The sequence below is a fragment of the Durio zibethinus genome, unplaced genomic scaffold (genome assembly GCF_047325235.1).
Source record: "Durio zibethinus cultivar Kanyao isolate XHJ-2024 unplaced genomic scaffold, ASM4732523v1 HiC_scaffold_104, whole genome shotgun sequence".
In the NCBI taxonomy this organism is placed as follows: Eukaryota; Viridiplantae; Streptophyta; class Magnoliopsida; order Malvales; family Malvaceae; genus Durio; species Durio zibethinus.
Window position 1 is genome coordinate 15001 of NW_028322727.1, and position 10000 is coordinate 25000.

The 10000-nt window shown below is 35.2% G+C and overlaps 1 non-coding gene across 1 annotated transcript; it reads left to right on the top strand.

Annotated features, from left to right (window-relative positions):
• The first annotated feature begins 6522 nt into the window (after window positions 1-6522).
• Window positions 6523-6594, top strand: TRNAC-GCA (transfer RNA cysteine (anticodon GCA)). The gene has a single exon. It is a non-coding gene; the product is annotated as a tRNA-Cys (tRNA).
• Window positions 6595-10000: the final 3406 nt, after the last annotated feature.

A 10000-nucleotide genomic window follows, 5' to 3' on the forward strand; every position in this document is an offset into this window, starting at 1 on the left:
GCGAATTACAAATGTCTGGAAAAGCTCTATTGCTATTTCGCGAGGCAATCCACAGCGATGTAATGAAAGTGAGGGGCCAACAAGAATGACAGAACGTCCCGAATAATCGACTCGTTTGCCAAGCAAAGTCTCACGAAATCTTCCCTCTTTGCCTTCAATTACATCTGAAAACGACTTGTAAACCTTATTATGATTATGACCGTCCCTCATTGGTTGTCCGCGGGTTCCATTATCAAGAAGTGTATCCACGGCTTCTTGTACCAATTTTTCCTGACACATTACTAATTCCCCTGGCGTAGATCTACTTGTTGTTAATAAATCGGTAAGAGTATTATTTCGATAGATAACTCTTCTATAGAGTTCATTAATATCCGAACTCATTAGTTTACCCCCATCTATCTGAATGATCGGTCTCAACTCGGGAGGAAGAACCGGTAATAGACATAAAACCATCCATTCTGGTTCTATATTTGTTCGAATAAAATGCTTAGCCAATTCCATGCGTCTAACCAAAAAATCCTTTCTTCTTCCAATTTTTCGATCTTCCCATTCATTACCCGCGAGGCCTTCTTCTCCTAATTCTTTCCATTCGACCAACGAATAATCGATAAGAATTCGCAAATCTAGATCGGTTAATTGTTCTCGAATAGCACCTGCTCCAGTAGAAATTTCTCGATTTCGAAATGTATCGAAACCTTGGGTAGTAAAAAAAAGTGGGATACTGTATTTCCAGGATTGAATTTCATATTCGAATGAACCTCGTAATCGTAAGAAAGTAGGTTTTTTAGCGATGGGCCTAGCAAAAGCAAAATTAGGATAGGGCCCTACAGGATCTCTCCCCCCCCCCCTCAAAATCGGACATGAGAGTTTCCTCTCATCCGGCTCAAGTAGTTACACCAAATAAAGATAAAGAAAGGAGTTCTCGCTTTCAAATTCTAGAACCCCCCCCAAAAAAAGGTCTACTCTTTACTCAAGTTCCAAAGAAACATTTCATTGATTCATTCTTCTTTTATTGATTTATATTTTCTTAATTCTTTATTCAATTCGAAATTAGGACATAAATGAAATGTGAAATTCTTGAGTAGTCTACTTCCCCTCGAATGATGAATCCTCTTAAATTAAAGGAGTGTCATAAGGGATTTACTTGTCTATGTACCCTTCCATTCGATCTCTTAGGTCCTGCCTTACCTTACCTCGACGGTTATACCACGATGCCCTTAACTTAAAGCCTAAGCCTATATGCGATGTATAGACTCCTGCAACCATGACATATTTGTTTACTTGAACATAATTTCATTTCTTTCTAAAAGAACTAAAAGAAATGAGAATGGTTAATTCCACAAAAGAAAGAAGTCTTTTTTTTTCACGAGGTACAACTCAAAATTCCTATTTATTTATTTTTACTGACTCGACCATAGACCAATTCCCTTTTTATTTGGGAGTATTGAATACACCCATAATTCTGAGCTTCATGTTACTCCTCCCAAGAGACATGTCATGTCAGATCCAGGGCATCCCAATTCGATTGAATGGGATGACAGTTTCTCATTGCTAATCGGTAAAATCATAATTTCGATCAAATCACACATCGCAGTATACTAGACCCTCTAATTCTTTAAGAGGTTTATCTAAAAGATTGGCGATATAACTAGGACGACGTTTCAAATACCATACATGAGTTACTGGACATGCCAGTTTTATGTATCCCATTTGATATCTTCGTATCCGATAATCAACAAATTCAACTCCGCATTGTTCACAAAATTTAGGGCCCTGCTTTTCATTTCCAATTACTCGATAATTTCCACAAGCGCAAATTCCACTTTTTATAGGTCCAAAAATTCTTTCACAAAATAATCCATCCTTTTCCGGTTTATTGGTTTTGTAATGAAAAGTATAGGGTTTTGTCACCTCTCCAACGGTTTCTCCATTAGGTAGGATTTTATTGGCCCAAGCACTTATTTGTTGGGGAGAAACTGAGCCAATTCGGAGTTGTTGATGTTTATATCGGTCGATCATAGAAGACAAATTCTGATTCATTCCGATTAAGCTTCCTTCCTATTAATCTGGAAGTTCTTCTCAGATACAAGGAAATGATTCAGTTCCAGAGCCAAAGATCGTAATTCTCGGACGAGCAATCGAAAAGATTCTGGAGCATTTTCAGGTTTAGGTATTGTTCCTCCAATGATCATAGTACCAAGTACTTCTTGGCGAGCTCTAATATGATCAGATTTATAAGTAAGCATTTCTTGTAAAATATGAGCAACACCAAATCCCTCTAGAGCCCAAACCTCCATTTCTCCTACCCGTTGTCCTCCTTGCTTGGACCTTCCTCTAAGTGGTTGTTGTGTAACAAGTGTATAATGTCCACTGGAACGCCCATGTATTTTATCATCAACTTGATGAATTAATTTCAAGATATAAGGTTTTCCTATTATAACAGGTTGTTCAAAAGGGTCCCCCGTTCTTCCATCAAATAGTCTGCTTTTTCCTGGATACTCGGGTTCAAATACCCATGGATTCGCTGTTTGCTTACCGGCTTCATATAATTCGGAAAACACTAGTTTTCTCGAAGCCTCTTGTTCATATCTCTCATCAAACGGTGCTATTCGATAATGTCTATCTAGTAGACTCCCTGCTAACCCAAGCGAGCATTCAAATATCTGTCCCACATTCATTCGTGAAGGGACTCCTAATGGGTTGAAGACCATATCAACAGGTCTTCCGTCTTGCAAATAAGGCATATCCTGTCTAGGTAAAATTTTGGAAATGATACCCTTATTTCCATGTCTTCCGGCTACTTTATCGCCTACTTTCATTTCGCGTTTCTGTGAAATATATACACGAATCGTTTCCGGATTATAACTAGAACCCCCTTTTTTCTGGATCCATCTCACATCGATGACTCGACCCCTCCCACCTATAGGTAATTTTAGACAAGTTTCCTTTGAAGTGGATACCTGAATCCCAAGTATGGCCCGTAATAATCTATCTTCTGGAGCATATGATGATTCTTTCGCCACCTGAGGCGTTAATTTACCTACTAAAATATCGCCCGTCTCCACCCAAGATCCCAGCATCACAATTCCATTTTTGTCTAAATTGCGGAGTAAATGGGCTTCTAGGTGCGATATTTCGTTAGTGATTCTTTCAGGACCTTGGCTTGTCACATGAGTCTGAATTTCATATTTTCGTATGTGAAAAGAAGTATAAATATCTTCATATACTAGACGCTCGCTAATGAGTACCGCATCCTCAAAATTGTAACCTTCCCATGGCATATAAGCTACTAATACGTTTTTGCCCAAGAGCGAGTTCGCCACCAACCGTAGCGGCACCATCCGCTAAAATCTGTCCCTTTTTAATGCATTTACCCCGCTGAACCCGGGGAGTTTGATGCATACAAGTATTTTTGTTGGAACGTTGATACATAACTAATGGAATGCTTAGAGTATCCCCATTACCCGATAAAATAATCTTGTCAGTATCGGTAGAAATGATCTTTCCCTCTTGATCGGCTATAGCGGGAACCCCTGAATCTAGAGCCAATTGGCGTTCCAACCCAGTTCCAACAATGCACTTCTCGGAACGCGAAAGCGGAACTGCTTGGCGTTGCATATTAGAACTCATTAAAGCCCGATTCGCGTCATTATGCTCGATAAAAGGAATGAGGGAAGCTCCCATAGAAAAATATTGAAAAGGAAAAATACTTCGAAGATGAACTTGTTCCCATGCAATAGTCAGGAATTCTTGGCGGTATCGAGCCGGAACAACCTGTTCTTCCTGAATACCCTGATTCAAGGCCAAAGAATTTCCTGCCGCTACCATATAATATTCATCTCGACTTGGGGATAAATAAAGCATCTGTGCTTTTTTTGATCTCTCAAATATTTTATAAAATGGACTTTCTAGAGACCCCCAACGACCAATCCTGGCATGAATTGCTAAGGATCCAATAAGTCCAACATTGATTCCTTCAGACGTGTCAATTGGGCAAATGCGTCCATAGTAACTAGGATGGATATCTCGTATCCGAAAATTAGCAGTTCGCCCGGTCAATCCTCCGGGGCCCAAATAACTCAATTTTCTCCCATGAACTATTTGTGTCAATGGATTTGTTCGATCCAAAACTTGAGACAATGGGTGTAATCCGAAAAAGGATTCATAAGTGGTTGTTAATGGAGTCGAAGTTACCAAATTCTGAGGAGTCGGTATCAATTTATGCCTAATTGCTCCGCATATAGTTCCTCTAACTACATTTTCTAAACGAACCAGAGCCAATCCGAATTGATCTTGTAAGAGATCCGCTACAGAACGAATACGCTTATTTTTCAAATGATTCATATCGTCAAGTGTACCCATTCCAAATTTCATTCCAATCAAATGATCCGCAGCTGCCAATATATCTCGCGGTAACAAAAATGTATTGTTCTGAGGTATATTAAGATTCAGTCTCTGGTTCATATTTCGTCGACCAATCCTTCCTAATTCACATCTTTGCTGAAAGAATTTCTTTTGTAATTCCTTACACAAGGATTCAGAAAATACCGGATCCCCGCCTACACAAGAAAATTGTTGATAAAACTCCAAAATGGCATTTTCTTTTGACCCAATTTTTTTTTTTTCCTTATCGGTCAGGAAAGACAAGAAAATTTCAGGGTAGCAAACATTCTCTAGAATTTCTCTTAGATTCGAACCCATAGCTGATGATAGAACTAGAATAGATATTTTCTGTTTCCTACTTACACGAGCCCATATCCTTGCTTTTCTATCAATCTCTAATTCGAACCTCCCCCCCCAATCTGATATTATGGTACCAGTATAGACCGAAATTCCGTTAGGATCCAATTCTGATCGATAATAGATACCGGGGCTTTGCAATATTTGATTGATCACAATTCTGTATATTCCATTTACTATAGAAGTTCCGAGGGAGTTCATTAAAGGAATGTTTCCAATAAAAATTGTTTGTTCTTGCATATCCTTACTGGTTTTCAAAATTAATCCTGCGGATACATATAATTTAGAAGAATATGTGAGTGATTCATATACAGCATCCCTTTCTTTTATCAACGGTTCCACCAATTGATATGTTTCCACAAATAATTGAAATTCAATTTCTTGATCTGTATCTTCAATTTTTGGAAACTTATCAAGTTCTTCTGTTAAGCCCCGATCCATGAACCCACAAAATCCTTCAAATTGTATCTGATTCAACCCAGGTATTGTATACATTTCCCCATTTTCATTCCCGAGCATTTTGAATTTCCCATTTATCAAAAAAATCCCATTCTTTTCTCATTCTTCATCGAATCATATGAATCGATCTAATAATGATGGAATTGAATTTCTATTCTGTTTACTGAATCACATGAAATTTTATCTAACTCCATATACCATATAATATATATGGAATGTATGAAATGCGTATGAACGGAAGAAGAAAAATTATACTCAAATTTTAATTTATATTTATAACAAACAGCTACATAAAAGAATTGATAAATGCCATTTAGCCTTATGGAGTTTTGTATAGAATATCAAAAAAAAAAATAATAATTCAATTTCTACCATTATTATGATATTCCATATTCCAATCCGATTGAATACCAGAAAAATGAAATGAATTCCTGATTTGATCTGTTCGTTGAGATAAAGACAAAATAATCATAAAATATATATCGGGAGAGAGTTGATTTTTCTAGCACTTAATTTTTTCATAGATTCCATTGTTCTGTTCAAAAAATGATTCGCAGAGAAGAGAGATGTTTTTACCCATTTTTTAGTTTTTTATTTTTTAGTAGAATATTTAGAATATGATTGAAGTGCGTACGAAAAGAGGGCTTGTATTTATTAAACATATGCAGATATAGCATTTCTATTTATATATGTCTTTCCTCTTTTCTTTTTATTCCATTATAGCTCTCTAGTGGAGACAACACATGGCGTGCTCTATCAAAAATTCTATTTTTTCTTTAATTTTAATCTATTCAATGAAAAATTGAAACACGATAATTTCTTGCTGATTCCCTATGGACATCATATCTAGATAGATAAAATACCTCATTAGATAACTAGAGCTGTGTAACAACTTATGTTCGGGGGTTTACATAGACTCATAATTGCTGTTATATTATTATAATATAATTTATAATTATATAATTTATAATTGAAATTAAGAAAGTTTTTTTATTGAATTGAAAAATTGAAAAAAAAAATCAATACTAATTAGTTATGTATCCATTTTTATTTTCTTATACCATTAGAGAAAGACAAGTGAAGAAGAATCGTCCATAAATTTGCCGTCAATAGTTAATAGTTAATGGTTCCAATTTTTTTGTCCTGCATTTTTACTTTTGTAACTGAGAATCCACATTTTCTTTTTCAATAGAAAAGAAAAAAGAAAGGGAAAGTTTTTGTTTTTAGATATTGTGTGTCTTGAGATACTATAACCAATTGAAGGTATGGATCCAATCTAAAAATAAAAAGGGGATACTCTCATTTTTTTGTTTGTAGCCTTTTGGCGACATGGCCGAGCGGTAAGGCGGGGGACTGCAAATCCCTTATTCCCCAGTTCAAATCCGGGTGTCGCCTGATCAACAAAAAACGCGAAATCCTATATTCTGTTTTGCTGATATAACTCGACCAATTTTCTCCGGCAAAAACAAGTGTAAGAAAAGGACTCTTGATACTTTCTTGATTATAAACTTGATTATAAACTTCCGGAGGTTTTGTTTTCTAAAGTGTTGTAAATCCTTACGTCTAGGATTCAAGGAAAAACTAGAGTAGTGGAAGGGAATGAGTAAATCTTGATATGGTAGCCCCTCCCCTACTAATAGAGGGGCTACTATCGGAGTCTTGAATTAGATTGGATAACGGGAGTGTTTAATTAACTAATGAATGGTTGTAGAAGGGTTGGAAGATACTTTGTATACAGACTGATGAAAGTCTCTGAGTGTTCAGGCATCCAATCAATATTAGATTGGATGGATAATTGGCTTTTACTTAATAAGGGACACCAAAAGAAAGAAGAAGTCTTATTATTGCTACATGTGAGTAACATTCTTTTGATACTTCCAAAAGTGTTACTGCGTATTTTGCTTGTGCTTAATGGTTCTCGATTTTACTAGAAATCATATAAGAACTTGTTATAAGCGGATTTATTGAAGTGTTTCATCAACGGTGGTGTGTCAGAATTCCCTTTTCCTTTTGACTCTGCACCGGTAATTCCACTATTATTAGTGAACAATAATGGAAAAATTCCTTCCTATTTGTTTCATATTCATAGAAATTAGGGGACATAATACACATGGATATAGTAAGTCTTGCTTGGGCTGCTTTAATGGTAGTCTTTACATTTTCCCTTTCACTCGTAGTATGGGGAAGAAGTGGACTCTAGGGGTACTTCTAATTGGGTTGAGGAATCAAACCGTATCAATTGTTTTCTAGATCGTTTTGCAAAGCCTTTTTAACTATTTTATTAGTCTTCATTTCGAAATTCTTGGATTCTAGTGGAGTAATGTATTCTATGAATAATACCCTTTCAATCAAAATCAAACAAACATTTCAATAATTCCCATGTTCGTATTTCGAAAGTAAAAGGGATACGGATGATAGGCAATTTATTAAAAAAAAAAAAGAATTCTTCCTAAATTTTCTATTTTGATGAACCAGCTCTTACCAGAGTTATATATGGACAATGAGGGACAAGGAACCCCCCCCCCTTTTTTTTTTCTGTATTTGTTTGTTTTTATTTCCTTCCCTCTTTACTGTTACTGTTCAAAGAGAAAAAAAGTAGTTCTTTTATTTAATAAGATCTTGCCTTAGTGTAGTCACATATTGCACACTTACCCCCTGTTTTATTTATTATTTTAGGAATTTTATTTATGCCATGCTTTATTGACTCATTTCATATCATGGATCAAAGAAAAGAAGTTAAATTAAAAATCGGTTCCATGAAATGAAAGAATTAGAAAATCGTAAGACTTGCCTTTCAATTATTTCAGATTGATTGAAATCAACACAAATAAAATAGATCAAGCGAAGAAATAAAATTGAGATACTATGTACATTACATATATTTCATTACATATATTTAATTGATATCGACATGTATGAAGATACATATTGTAGATTCATCTATATTAAGCTTGTATCTTTATACATTACAATAATAGATATGGATAGTATGGTAGAAAGATTCATATTTTTTTTCTACCATACTATCGAGTTTGATAGGATACTGCTGATTCTAGTCCATTCATTTTATTTAATTTATTTAAGACGTGAAATTGGAATCCTTTTTTTCTTAAATCCTTGATAAAAAGTCAAGTTTCATTCAAATTAATCACTTTGACTGACAGTTTTTACGTATATTATAAGTAAAAAGGCGGTAGGAACTAGAATGAACAGCGCTGTAGCAATAAATGCGAGAATATTTACTTCCATAATTTCATTGTTTTTTTTACTTCGCAATAACTCGGGATTTAATCCCATAGAGATGATAAATTTGTCGCTTGTAAATTCAATGCGATGACTTACATTTCAATGACATCGAATCGGATCAATATCATGAATAACAATATCTAAGCTATCAAATCGATTCACCGTCGAGAATTGAATAGTATAACATAGGAAGCTCTTTTATCCACACCGAATACAAAATTGGATTCCTGGCCCAATCAAAAGAATTCCTTTCCTTTATTTCTATATATTCTTTTCCACTCTTTCTTTTCGATAATCTACCGCCTTCCTTGTACAATCATCTGATGATGTATCATCTGACTGCTTTTCCACTTTCACCGTTTACAAATAGTTTACAAATAAACCCCAACAAAAAATGGAAAGGAAAAAATAAATAAAAAAGGCTATCCTTGGGAATGAAATTCTTTCATTTGTATTCCCTTTCACAGAAAATGGAGGGATCAATTGATGTATTTTTTTTTTATTGTATCCGTCGGGACTGACGGGGCTCGAACCCGCAGCTTCCGCCTTGACAGGGCGGTGCTCTGACCAATTGAACTACAATCCCAGGGCAATAAAGAAAAGTGTACAGCATAGATATTCTTATGATTTCATTCAAGCCATTTTCTATTTAAATTTTAGATTCGAATCGCCGTGTTGTAACAAACAAAGGCGCGAGTGATATATTGATATCCATACGGGTATGCGCTTTAGTGAGAGCAACGCGGATTACTAGTTACTAGTAATCCTTTCGTTATTGCCAAATCGATCGATAATCAATTTTAAAATGAAAAAAAAAAAAGAGTCTTTTTTCTTTACTTTACTCTTTCTTTTCATTAAACTTTATACTTAATGATCCTGATATGAATCTAGATCATTATCAAGGTCAGAATTTATGGGAACAAATAAATAGAACAAATAAAAAACAAATAGCGGTAGGGATGGATATATCAGAAAATTGGACTTTTTTTATTCTTCCCTAATTTTTTTGTTTGGCTTTTCTGGAAAACAAAATACAAAAAAATGGGCATTTTATGTTATGGCGGATCAGCGAATTATTGGGCCGAGCTGGATTTGAACCAGCGTAGACATATTGCCAACGAATTTACAGTCCGTCCCCATTAACCGCTCGGGCATCGACCCAGGAAGAATCAATTATAGGTTTATTGATAATCCATGATCAACTTCCTTTCGTAGTACCCTACCCCCAGGGGAAGTCGAATCCCCGCTGCCTCCTTGAAAGAGAGATGTCCTGAACCGCTAGACGATGGGGGCATATTTGCCTGACCGACATCATACTATGCTCATAGTATGAACAGTTTTTTGAAATTGTCAATATAATGGAATGATATGACTAGATCCGAAAGCTTTTTCCATCTTTTATGATTTTCCATTTTTGATTCATGATTTATACTCATAAATCATTCATTTGAATCGCCACTCTATTCTATATAGAAATAAATTAGATATAGAAATAAATTAGATAAATTCAATCTATTATATTATTATATTATATAAATCGATATTATAAAAAGAA